General features: G+C 40.6%; 1 protein-coding gene across 1 annotated transcript in view; it reads left to right on the forward strand.

Annotated features, from left to right (window-relative positions):
* Positions 1 to 14456, forward strand: part of atg9b (autophagy related 9B) — an 839198-nt gene that overhangs the window by 289050 nt on the left and 535692 nt on the right. The window lies entirely within an intron of this gene.

Here is a 14456-nt window from a genome sequence, read left to right on the forward strand (position 1 = left end):
TTGTAAGGTGGTACCACAAGAACAGCTATTCACCCCTAATAATATTTATCAAAGATGGTTTATTCAAATTGAACTAGACAATGAACCACTAATAGTGCTAATTAATAGTGTACAAATAACTAATAGGCTAATTAAAGTGTAAGTTTGGCGAAAATTGAAAAAAATGCTATTTTCTGAATGAAAATACATCAACTAAGCCGTGGAGGAAGTAATTTTCGCTCATCACGCAGTACAGAGCTAGCACGGGCAGGAGCTACAGCCCAAAATCGCAAACAGTGGGTTAGCATGGGGCTTACAGCCACACACTTTCAAAATCGCATTTTTAAACCACTAACATTGCTCAAAACAGCACCAAACCTCATCAGTAACTTGCTCTGGGTGTCTACACATAAAACAAAGCACCAATCAGTCTGTAAACTTTGGAAAAGTTAGTATACACATAGAATCAATTCGAGACCGCAACCCGCATCTGAAGCACAGAAATGTCACGCGAGATCTCACTTAGTTGATGTATTCTCATTCAGGAAATAGCATTTTTTTCACAATTTTCGCCAAACTTACACTTAAGTCTTTGTGATGCCAAAGTTGGATCTTTGTTCACGATAGATTCACAATTAATTTGGCACTATTAACCCCCATGTGTACTGTGTCATGCTGAAGGTGTGATTCAATCCTTTCGAGGTCAGTAGCAAGGTGACATTGATATGATGTTGATTTTCCATCTAAATCATCATTTTGGTTGAGATTGAAATCTCAATGGTAAATAGACATTGAAACAGCATTACAATCCTGACAAAAACCCGACAGTGCAAGAGCATTGATAAGATGCATTGAAACAACATTGGTTTATAGTTCATATTGCCATAATCGATAGAGCATCGATATAACCTTCACGAAAAGACATTGAAAAGTCATGGATTTATGATTGACTGGGAAATCTTGACGTGGTGATTGAAAAGTGGTGGGTTTATTATAGATGACTGCGCGACGACGTTTACACTGTCTGCGGGTCGGGAGCAACAGTTGAGTCAGACCAACGGTGTTCAACTCTCAAGTTCGCCGCTCCTAAAGGTAAGCAAGCAGCATTTATTTATCTAACGTTAAAGGTATACTATGCAACGTTTTTCAGTTCATCAATTCGTTCCATACTGTTATATATGATTAAATGGGTCATTACCGGTCGAACGGTGTCTTTTTTGGCCGCTCTAGTGGTCTGTAGCGGTAAAACCACACTTGCAACTTCAGGAGACACCGGGCACGCACCCATGCTCTACTCCAGGAAGTGTCATGTAAAGTCTCATGAAAAGGCACGGCAGACTGACCGATTGAGGAGTTTTGTCAAATATACACGCTAAAGCTGTAGGGGAAGCTCTGCAGAGAAATATGCAAGCATAAAACGAGCGAAAATGAAAAGTGAAAGCGAAACCGGCGATGAAATCGCCAATCCTGCATAGTATACCTTTAATGTTTCATTGTGAAATTGTACTAGGCTACATTAAATGTTCACAGTTTATCTGCATTTTACTGTTACGACTTACAAACACACTCATGCTTGTTTAACTAAATATAGATAGCTAGCCTACTTGTTTAAGTTACGGCAGATCATCATGTTAACGTTACTCGGCAGTCTAGTTTTTAATTAGGCCTAGCATCTACCTATAAGTTCTCTGTAAGTTATTATTCGTACGATTAACATAAAATATTTGCTATGTTACTGTCAAAATGTTAGGCTGAAGATCCTGGTTAACGTTAACGTGGAGGTTTGCGAACTGTTCTGTGAATTGAATAGGCTAACTTGCAAACTGAGAATGCTAACACCATCTTCGGACAGGCATTTTGACAGTAAACTCAACAAACATGACATAAACTGAGTATATTTTATGGTTATTCTTAAGTTTCACTTGTAAGTAGCCATCAGTTTCAGTTGAACACATTTCTCTACTGTCTCTTTTTCCCTTCTATTTCTGCCGTCTCACTGCAGCTGGATGGTGGAGGATGACTGCAACCGGGAGGTTTATGGATGAATGGATGGCAGTGAAGCACAGCACACGTGGATTTCTAAATGAAGAAGTTGTCCATGGCCTACTTAAGTTCTCAGTAAGTTATTATATTCGTATGATTTACATAAAATATTTACTATCGCTGTCAACATTTTAGGCTGAAGATGTGATGTCCTGGTTAACGTTAACGTGGAGGTTTACGAGCTAACAACTCCGTGATCATGGTATTGAGTTTATTAGGCTAACTTAAGCAATACTGATATAAGATACTTTTAAGTCATATCTGACTATTAACCGGCATTGAGCAGCAAAATTGTTCGGTCTAAGTTCACTTGTAGGTAGCCATCAGTTTCAGTTGAACACATTTCTCTAACAATGTCTCAATTTTTTTTTCTTTTTCTGCCGTCTCACTACAGCTGGATGGTGGACGATGACTGCAACCGAGGTGTATGCATGGATGCTATACGGAATGGATGGCAGGGATCGCACATCACACGTGGATTTCTAAATTAAGAGTGGATAAATAAATGCACTTGCTTTTCAAACTGATAAGAAGTTGTCCATGGTTATTTGTGCAAGCTTGTGTAGCCTAAACTAGACATATACAGCCTAAGCTTCTGGCTAGCCTAATTTATCCTGGCTGTAGATAAAGCAGGATATGAATTTCCCAATATTTTGCCAGCTTAATACTGGTTTACCGTGGTTTAATATCAATTGAAATACCATTGAAATCACGTTGATCTTTAATTAGTTTTAATTTCAACGTTGTTTCAATATTAAATGCTGTTATTTTCATTGAAACAGCATTGAAATTCCATTGATTTGTAGTTCGACTTTCAACGTTGGATCAATGATAATAGAGGGTGCAAAATGTTGTAGCAGTGCCACGTTGATTCAATGATTCAAGTGTTGACGAGGTAATGTTGATTTAACGTAGATTCAATGACTAATTGCTATCTGGAAGAGTAAAGTGGTGTCCGTAGGGAATTAGAAAAGAACATTTGATACAACATACAGTAAACCAAATAGCAAAACCACAACTAACATTAACTGAATGGGGCATTAAACTGAATGTGAGTCTCTATGCCCCTTTCAGTTAGTGTTAGCTGCTCTTTATTGAATCAAATTCTCTGTGACCTGTGACCTCAAACAGCAGAGCTATACTGTAGATTGATTCACACCGGATGTCTTCTTTAACATGTGACCCTTCACACTTAAAAAATAGTTTTGAGTTTGAGACTTTTGATTACTCAGGACTGAGGAGCCAAGAAAGTTAGCATACAAATGTATCCAGGTTTGCCTTTTTCGCTATCTTGTATTCATTAATGAAAGATATATTTTTTATTTGTGCTAACTTGGCTGTCTGCTTGTTGTGTAGTCTACTGTGTGCTGTAATACAGTTAATAAGTGTGAATAGGAGGCAACTTTAGTTTAGGGGACACATGGGGGTTAATAAGAGTCAAATGAATTGTGGATCAAATGTGAACAAAGACCCAACTTTAGAATAGAGAACAAATTTGGCATTACAATGACTTAATTATTAGTTATTTGTACACATTAGCACTGGTGGTTTAGTGTCTAGTTCCATTTGAATATACCATCTTTGATAAGAATTACTAGGGGTGAATAACTGTTCTTGTGGTACTACCGCCTTAGAAGCCCCAAACTGAGCCATGCATATTTAGGTCATGATTCATATGCAACAACTTATTTAAAAACTATGAATAAGGGGTAATTAGGAGTTTACATAGGGGATTTTCTTAATTAAGGGTCTAGTAAGGGTAGAATAAGGTCTTGCAGAATAAGGTATTAATTGGTGACTTACAATGACTAACAATGGCTAGTATGCTACTAATATACATGCTAAGCAGCTAATTAAGTAAGGGATAATCAACGACGCGCCGTGCGTTTATAGGAAAATAATGCACGTTCGAAGTGGTAATAAGAACCCGACGCCGCAGGCGGAGGGGACTTTACACTTCGATAAGTGCATTATTTTCCTAGAAACGCACAGGGCGCGGAGTTGATTATCCCGCTTATACCACTGCTACTATCATTCTCGTTTATATTGCCTCTGTCTTAGATACAATATAGCTGTTTTTACCGTTACATTCACATTGGCGAATTAATATTCAAGTGTAATAAGCCCAAAAGAAGGGAACTACTTCATAGCCGTGCGGTATATAGAAAAATAATGCACGTTCCAAATAGCGCATCACAATAGGAAATTTGACCAAGCAGTGGTATAATTGTGATTATATATTTTAATTAAATTATGACAGCCTCGGCCCAAAAATATGTGTCGGCCCACCGGGCATTGCCCAGTATGCCCTATGGCCAGTCCATGCCTGATCATGGTATACCAACTTTTAAAATAAACTACAAGAAATCCTATTTTTTTATTGGCTGACAGAGGCCTAAATTCTTTACTTTGGGCTGAAGTAGCCTGGTCATACCATACTCTCGTACATTCATAATGTACAGAGAGTCTGGCCACTTTCCATTGCCAAGCATGAATTTCCTTGAATGCAGACACTTTATTGTTTCAGATCTGCCATAACCAATCGCTATACGTTTGGTTGCGAGGAGACATGCTCAAACTAGCGACCTCAACATCATCGTTCTCAGCTACTCCCTCTGTTCGCTGATTGGACATTTTTGTTTTGAGAAAACCTGTAAATATACCGCAGGCCCAGACTACGTAGTGAAGTGAAATGAAAACTGAACGGAAGTACGTAGGAAGGCGGAGCCAGGCTACCCATGAAGTAGATCTAGTAAACAGTCCTAAATGTACACATAAATCCATTTATTTTATAGCCCCCCATGGATGAAATTCCACAAAACTTGGCATACTCCCAGAGTATGTCATGTTAATCATACACTTGAAATTTGGTGCAGTTCATAACATCTCATCTGAAGATAGGGGCAATTAAAGCAATATTACATTGCATTTAAAATTTTTACCATGGGGTGCAAATCACAAATGACTGGTTATAAGCTAAGTTGATGCAGGCTCTTGAGACCAACATACCATAAATATTTTGTCATCCTCGGTGCCCCCGGGGACGAAACAAAAATTTTCCGTAAAAGTCTACTGGGGCTACATGCCCACCAAGTTTCATGTGCCCCGGTGTTACGGTGTCCCGGGAATCGTTCACCAAAAATGTGAAACAACAAAAATGTAGACAACGACTATATGACCGCTACGCTAGCGGCGGTCATAATAAATATGTTAAAGGGTTGCTGAGAAATGGGCTTACTTCCTGTTTCGTGATCTCTACGTCTTATTTGATTGGCTGTCACGGCCAAACGCCCTTGAATTTCAAGATGTTGAATGCATTTGTGTGTCATGGTCTGAAGATCATCTGAACGATGTTTCGAGAAGATTACAAAAGTTTGTGACAAGAGAAACCATTTAAAGGTTATGGATCAAATCAAAGATGGCAGAAAATCCAATATGGCTGAAAAGACATTAAATATGTGTTGAACTCGGCTTGGCCCAAGGGTTCCAGTGATACGTTGTTTGTTAAAAATGAATGAACAGGTCAAAAGTTAATGAACATTCATGCCCCCCACACACTCTCACCCACTCCCCATCCCCAGGGTTTCCCGCAGCGCTTTCCTGCTAAGGCGGCCGCCTTAACAACAGACAGCAATTTAGCTCTTGCCGACGTCGGGGCGGTGTGCCTGCGCCGACATAAAATGCCTCGGCGCGATGTCCTATGCAGATCGGTTGCTAATCGGCAAGATGTCGGGAAGATGTCGGCATTAGAATGATTGCCGACCGCGAGCCCACCTAAACCCGATATTATCATGACCTATGCGGCGCGGTCCCACTAGAGTGGCGGAAAGCATTCGGACGCCGCTCTCCCATTGACTTAACACTGGAACAGCTGATCTTCGGCTACGTCTCTCGAAAATCAGCCCTTCCAAAGTTAAGTCAAAAGGAGTGACTATGGACAATTCCATGCTTCCAACTTGGGAAGTTTGGGGATGGCCAGTATAGTGTAAATGCGATTTTGAAAGCGTGTGGCTCTAATCCCCATTCACACCCACTGTTTGCGATTTTGGGCTGTCGCGCCTGCCCGTGCTAGCTCTGTACTGCGTGATGAGCGAAAATTACTTCCTCCACGGCTTAGTTGATGTATTTTCATTCAGAAAATAGCTTTATTTTCAATTTCCGCCAAACTTACACTTTAAGAATGCCATCAACCTTCTGAGATCTTAAGACAGTCACGATTGGTCGAAATTGTTGTCAATCTTGACGCAGTACAACAAGCAAACTATCAATTTTCTTTGCGCAGACAAACAGACACCCATACACACAGACATGCAGTCAGACGCATGGAATGAAACAGGAATGGTGAAAGCCCATAGAATTAACAATGAAAATGTTTGGGATGTGTAGTCTATACATCTTCACTAAATAGTATCAAGGTGAATTGTTGGCTAAAACTATGCAAATGCTCAACATAGGAAATTATTGCCGGTTTTATTTAGCGAAGCATTTAATAGCATATGAGTTTTGTGCACAACCTCATCCTTGCTGGTTTAGAGGTCACTCTTGTGTGTGTGTGTGTGTGTGTGTGTGTGTGTGTGTGTGTGTGTGTGTGTGTGTGTGTGTGTGTGAGAGCGAGAGAGAGAGAGAAATAACAATATTTCTTTAGCAAGGTTACTCGCTTCCATGCAGGCTACTGCGGTTTACTTAAATATTTTTACAAACAAAACAGTGTGCACATATATGTTGTATCATGTAAATTATCATGGTGGGCCACTATGGCCAAAAATGCCCGGGCCATTTTTTGGTCCCAGTCCAGCCCTGGTCAAACCGTGTTGATAGTCTGTGGTTGTTTCATTATGACATACAGCACGTTTGAGGTAGGCTATCTGTTCATTTAGGCCTATTTGTGTTTACCCAGGGGGCAAAGTGGGTTTACCAGACATGGGCTGCTGTAAAAGGTTGTCATATAAAAATGAAATCTATGATGTCTGAGGATCACAACCTGGGTGGCCAACCCAGTGAACAAGCTGCTGGAAACTTGCAATTAGGGTCTAAACAATGCTACCTCAAATTCTGTTTTAACTCCCGGAATCACCAAATAATGCTAAAAAGATTTAGTTATATTCATGAATCCTGGGCCATATCTCCCTGGTAGTTTATGCTAGAAACAAACTGAGCACACCTTTCAAAAGAGTGGTAGATTAGCTTTCATCTGATGCTTTGGTTGTACATTTAATTAGGATGTAAAAGTTAACAATGGTTCTGAATGTATAGGTATGCAAAGAAAATAATAAATTATAGAACATTCCATTGTAATCGATAGCATTCTATTCCCTTTATTGTTGTTAAAATAAACAAAATACAATGTGAAGTTAACTTTTACTAGATTAAATCATATTTTGATCATTTTTACTACCAGACAGTCCTTCTGGCTCATAACACATTTAGAGGGAATTCAATTTCAAGCCCATAATAGGCTATCAAGTCAGACAAGATCCAAGACATGAGTTTACTGTTAATCTGTTAACTGATGTTAATTGTAGTACTGTAGTATTGCTCTGTTTTATGTATGTACAGTACATAGTTTGCATATGTATGCAATATCTATTATTTGTATAACTAAGTAGGATAGCTTTATTTATTTTATTGAAATAACAAAGAGCATTTGATGATTTGAGTTAGGCTGGTTACTGTGGAGTTCAATCCAGGTGTTTGGAGTGTCAGATAAAGGTGGCAACAAATAAATACTGAAAGACTAAAACACAGGAATCAAGTGTAGAGTAAGTTTAAAAGTATTTACTGATTAATAAATAGACATTTATCTGTTTCATGAATAGTTTTTTTTTGTACAAACAGGTTACAATTCATTGTGATAACTCATTTCTATAGTAATGTTTATTCAATTTATTTAGCTGTTTTCGGAGTCACTGCTGCTGTCGCTGCTCTCTACTGTTTCAGCATGCTGTATCCTGCTACATTTGGTTGCCAACCCCTGGCAACGGCATCCTATGTAGCATGGAATCGCCCTCTTTGCACAGGAGCAGTTCTTCTGACAACCTTGACAACTCTGTCAACTCCTTCATTCTGGACACTGTAGAGGGCATGGAGTATTATTCCATCCTTCTTCTGTGTGGACTCAAGAGCAGGAACATCACTGACAGAACCATCTGCAAGCACAACGCTCTTTGTCTCTTCTTTAAATCCGCCACCCAGGTAGATACGAGTCAGGCCAATAGGATGCTTGAGTTGATCATGCTTACACCACCTCTCACAGAGGAAGTGAAGGAGATTTGCTTTATTGGCTGACACAGAAAAAAACTCCTGTGGATCTGGAGCTGTGAACTGCTCACTAATTTCATACACCTTTGGAGATTTTGGTGTGTACCTCCGGCTTTGCTCAGCAGACTTAAGGCTGAGTCCACTATATCGGTCACAACAGAAGTGTATAATCTCAGTGCCAGCAGGTACATCATTCATCAGCATGTTTTTGTATCTATCAGCAATGTGTCCAAATGTTTCACCTTTGTGAAAAGACCAGTGGCGTATGGCACACACAGCGTCGATGACAACTGATGTTTTTCTGTCACCTTGAGGCAGAACAGGAGTGATGGTCACTTTGGTCTCCTCTTTCAAGATCTTCACTAAGCTCGCCTTGGTACCAGTTCTCATACTGCCATCTTCCTGGAAGAGGGATGGGGGGAAGTCACTGCACTCATGTTTGCCAATAAAGTCAATAATGTTGAGCTCTCCACCACTGGCAATGATCTGTGTCATACGCAGAAGGGCAGTAACTTCTTGGCTCTTGCCAGGTGCTGAAGATTTTCTAACAGATGTCTTTGCTTTTTTGTTTTGTGTGTGGAAAGTGTTGAGCTTCACAATGCTTGTTCTTTTCTGAGCATTGGACAGTGATTCAGACAATGCCTGTAGACCCAGTTCCTTCACATGTGTCAAGTTGTCCTTGACTGTGGGTTCCGCACACTGTCCTGTTGATATGTTTATTAAGGATGGTGTGGCTACTGTGAATGGGTTGGTCTCCACTGCTGCAATAACCTTGATAACCATTTCTGCGTCCCTGGTGACACGACTAAGGCCAGATTCATGGTGTGGGCTGGATGAATGTAGGTGTAACATGGACTTTAGCTCTGCAGAGACAGCTGCAGTGAGAGGTTTAGTGTAGACCCACTTTGTTCGGGCGGCAGGGTTGAGTGTAATGCCATCTAGTCCACTCGCTTCCTTGGCATCGGCGTTGTAAGTCTGCTCCAGAAGCATGTCTAGAGATACACCATTGTGGCTGCCGTCAGCTCTCCTTCCAACGAATGCCCCTGCCATCATAGCTGCATGTACCTCTGGGGCCGTTTCTGGCAGTTTCTTCATCTCAGCCAAATACAGAGGCAAAGACTGATGCCCATATTTGTAGTGACCTGCTGCAGTGAGGTAAGACAGCATTCGCGCTGATTCACAGAGATGTCCTACCCAGTTGCCCTCCCTCTCATAGTAAATAAATCTGTGCAGAATGTCTGACATCTCCAGAAAGATTGACCAGAAGGTTGCAGTTGGATGTCCTTGCAGTGATTTCTGAAAAAGCAGCATCTGTTCTCGCAGGACTGACAAGTGTGGGTGTGACACATGGATGACATTTAGCTTCTCAGTATCTGTGATGTCTTTTACAAACAACATCCTCATGACTGCTTCTACCTGTGACTGCCAATACTCTGTGCCTGTCTCTGTGACCCATGCCTCAAATGCTTCCCAGTACAGGCGCCACATGGCTTCACTGAGAATCCTGATGGCGTGTATCGTTTGGTAATAGTCAGCTTTCTCACCAAATATTTTCTTGATGGTCCCTTCCTGACACAGACCTGCTGCAACAAGAAGATCTTCTGCACCAGCATCCCTGATAATTTTGCACACAGCTTTCATGTAGTTGTGGTCTTGGTGAAATCCCCCCAGCAGTAAGACTACATTGCAAAACTCTTCTCTGTGTTTGTCTCTGATTGTAACTGCCAGTTCATATGTGGCCTGATCTCCAGTAATGATGGTGTGCTTATCCCCAAGTGCATGTGATGTCTTGACCAGCCGCTTCATCTCTTCTTTGAGGACAGATGGATCAGTTGGAGATGCTGGGATAAGAGGAAGATAAGCGATGGTGCTGGCCTCCCTGTGTGGGTGGAGATCCGCACAGAAGGCAGAGAAGCCAGGCAGTACCGTTTCGGCCTCTAGAGGAGAATCCAGCAATTGTGAAGATGTAATTATCCTTGATAGGCGCCACGCAAGTAAAAGGTCTTCAGCTGTGCCATCTGAGGAAGTCATCATACTGTCAAGGCTCTTAATGTGTTCAAGTGACCTGGATCTCTGTCTGTCTTTAGTTGAGATATGGCATATAGGAGCTGGTCGGTCAGGGACATCAGAAAGGGTCTTTCTCCTGACGGATGTTGAAGTAGGGAGTCTGACACCCTCCTGCACTCTGCTACTCTCTCTATTTTCAACAATGAGTGCTGTTGTGGCATGGAAACTTCCCCCATCCAGCGTCTTCTTCTTCCAATCCAAATTGTCCATGGCAAAGACATGGGGAATCTTGCGGCTCTTGGTCATGGCCTCAGGAATATAGACACCGTCTGTCTCTACCTGTAGCACCTTTTCACCTTCTGCTGTCAGCTGACGTTGCAGACGCTCATAGCTGATCCCCAGCCCAAGTCTATTGCTCAGCGTAATTAATGACTTGCTTCGTGTCTGGTTGAATATATGGTACGCAGTGGCTATCCCCAAAGGTGTTGGCACTCCAAACAAATTCTGCAGAATATGCTGTGAGGTGATGAGAGATTTCTCTGTTGTTGCCTGATCAACAATAACTCTTTCAGCTTCAGAAAGTTCGAGCGCATGGTCATGGAGTAGCATAGCTGTGAAGTTGAACAGTGAGTCTGGCACCATATGACTTGCAGATGTTAATGATATGTCAGTTGAGTGCCTCTCACGACTTAGCTTTTTGCACTTATGACAATCTGCCCGAATGATCTTAGCTGCTCTCTGTAGGACATGGTATTTCTCATCCATATTACCCTCTAGTCGTCTCAACTTCTCAAGAGCATCACCAAGGGGTACATTGGATGCACATATGAAGCCTGAAACCCATGTCTGCTCAAGGACTGATATGCGTGATCCAAAGTGTTGCTGTAACTTTACTTTCAGAGTGTGGCTTCGGTACAGATCTGCGGTTTTGACACCAAGCTCCCTCAGTATGTCGCGGTAGTGGTCGCATAGTGACTTCACAAGGAATCCCGACAGGTCTTGGAAAAGAGGGGCCTCCAGTTCTATGACAAGACGATTAAATGCAGCATCATGAGGGTTTGGCTTGGACTCTCCAGATGGAACACCCTGAGCCTTGAATTTGTTCATGCATGATTTGTGATAAGCTATATCATTTGCTATCATGTCATGGCCTTGCCCAATCAGTCTGAATAGTATGTCATTTCTCCCTAGTTGTTTTGCCTTTTCTTCTACTGCATTTTGGCTGGTTTTCGTAGAGACTTTAGACATTGGCTGCTTTCCCTGAAACCACTGTTTATTGCAGATGATACACATCGTCTTTGGATCGAATGCCCCACTGTTCTGCCTAGTGACCTTGACAGCATCATGCTGTGATGAACTACATCCTCCTGTTGCTTCACCTAGTCGTTACCTCTCAGCATATTTAATGCTTTTCTCATTCAAATACACGTTTCGACATTTCCTGTGCCACCTTGGTGCATTGTCTTCCAACCAGTCTTCTAATATTGTATCATGACACAATCTCAGAAATACCTCATCTTGCCGAGTATTCATGGCTTGGATGAAAGTGGTTGTTGTTGAGGCCCGAATCGACTGCAGCTGTATGCACGGACCTTGACATATAATGCACTTGGTGTAGTCTGTGCGTGAAGGTCTTTTGATCTCATGTTTCAGTGACACGGCAACTTCTGCCACACGTTTCCTCTGGCTTGCCATAGTGCAGGAACCAAATCTGAAAATTTAGTGAGAAATTAGTAAAGTTATTTGCCTAGTTCAAACAAGTCAACTACATCAATAGCAATACCATTAGGCAAATAGTTCTCTGACAGTAGTTAATATGGTCATTACAGTGCATGAAAATGCACTGTACTGTTCTTCCTAGGCTTCAACTTCAACTTTTTATTATTCTTCTTCTAACGCACGCAATTCAGCTTGAACCATTTAACGTAGAAACTTCATTCAAACTGTGTTACGTAGATCTTGCTTATGCCATGTGTGCTTTGTATTTTTCAACTTTGTAACTTTTATACTTTTTGAACTATTAAATAAAAACTATTAACAATTTCCCCATAGACTTAACATTGCTCATTATGACATCACGGCAGCAATTAGAATGTTACGCCAGGTGGCCAGTCCAGGTGCAGCAGCTCTCTCTCTCTCTCAGGCATACACTGGCACTCTTGAGACTACATTTTCTGTTGCCCTGTATCAACTGTATCAACATAAGTCTTCCTTATTCCATCCAACTTTCTATCCATTCATCTTCTTCAAACCATTCACTCATCCACCCATTCTAAACAGTCTGCCTATCAACATCAATTAGACGATCTACATTCAACTTTTAAACAATCTACTCTGTCTCAGGCTTTAAGCAAAGTAAGCAAGCTCTGTCTCTGGCTCTCTTAAGACTAGCCAGTTAAATTGATTACACCTGTATCTGTATCCACTACTCTCAGTAGAGAGCTGTGTCTCTCCACTCTACAAGAATATAAGGCACATTCCATCCAACTTTCTATCCATTTATCTTCTTCAGACCATTCACTCATCCACCCATTAAACTGTCTATCAACATCTATTAAACAATCTGCCTATCAACATCCATTAAACTCTCTGTCTATCAACATTAATTAGACTATCTACATTCAACTTTTAAATTATTTACTCTGTCTCAGGCTTTAAGAGTACACTCTGGCTCTCTTAAGACTAGCCAGTTAAATTGATTACACCTGTATCAACTACTCTCAGAGAGCTGTATCAGTGTCTCTCTTAACAAGAATATAAGGCACATTCCATCCAACCTTCTATCCATTCATCTTCTTCAGACCATTCACTCATCCACCCATTCTAAACAGTCTGCCTATCAACATCAATTAGACGATCTACATTCAACTTTTAAACAATCTACTCTGTCTCAGGCTCAGGTATCTCTACACTCTGGCTCTCTTAAGACTAGCCAGTTAAATTGATTACACCTGTATCTGTATCTACTACTCTCAGTAGAGAGCTGTGTCTCTCCATTCTACAAGAATATAAGGCACATTCCATACAACTTTCTATCCATTCATCTTCTTCAGACCATTCACTCATCCACCCATTAAACTGTCTATCAACATCCATTAAACTCTCTGTCTATCAACATTAATTAGACTACATTCAACTTTTAAATTATTTACTCTGTCTCAGGCTTCAAGAATATACACTCTGGCTCTCTTAAGACTAGCCAGTTAAATTGATTACACCTGTATCAACTGTCAGTTTCTCTGGCTTTAAGCATACAGTCTCTCAGAAGACTACATATCCTGTTAAATGTTTCCTCTGTCCACAACTGTTTCAAAATAAAAGTCCTCACTGCAATAATACACTATTAAATCATTTAACCATTGAAACTACTCAACTATTGAACTGTTCAACCATTCCAACTGTCAGTTATCATCCACTATGCCTCCAGTCAACTACATGAAACCTCCATGTACCTAGCAACTAACATAGCAACCATTAAAATTAAGCGTTTATGACCGTTTCCATAGCAACCAACATGATTATACTGCAGTAACTTCTTGTTTCCTGATAGTGGCCACCATGGATACCTTAGCAACAAATGTTTCAAAATATAAGTCCTCAGTAGCAAGTTAGCTAGTTAGCATGGTTAGCATTGTTAGCATAGTTAACATTTTTAGCATAGCTGCAAAAAATCATCAACTAAGTTAGCTAATCAACCTGGTTAGCATTGTTAGCAAATTTAGCATTGTTAGCATAGTTAGCATTTTTAGCATTACTGCAAAAAATCATCAACTAAGTTAGCTAATCAACCTGGTTAGCATTGTTAGCAAATTTAGCATTGTTAGCATAGTTAGCATTTTTAGCATTACTGCTAGAAATCATCGGTTAAGTGAGCTAATCAACCTGGTTAGCATTGTTATGAGGTTAGCATTGCTAGCATAATTAGCATTTTTAACATAACTGCTTGAAATCATTAGCTAAGTTAGCTAATCAACATTTTAACATGAATAGAAATCATTAGTTAAGTTAGAACTGGAATGTTTCATCTTTAAACTGTCTACTTTCACACTATCAACTCTCTGTAAACTATGCAACCACCATGTTTACCCTAGCTACACCTTAGTAACCATATCTACATTATCTATATATTTTTGCATTTTCATGCACTGGTAATTCCTTGGAATTGCATT

This window comes from Sardina pilchardus, chromosome 2 (assembly GCF_963854185.1).
Source record: "Sardina pilchardus chromosome 2, fSarPil1.1, whole genome shotgun sequence".
NCBI classification, from domain to species: Eukaryota; Metazoa; Chordata; class Actinopteri; order Clupeiformes; family Clupeidae; genus Sardina; species Sardina pilchardus.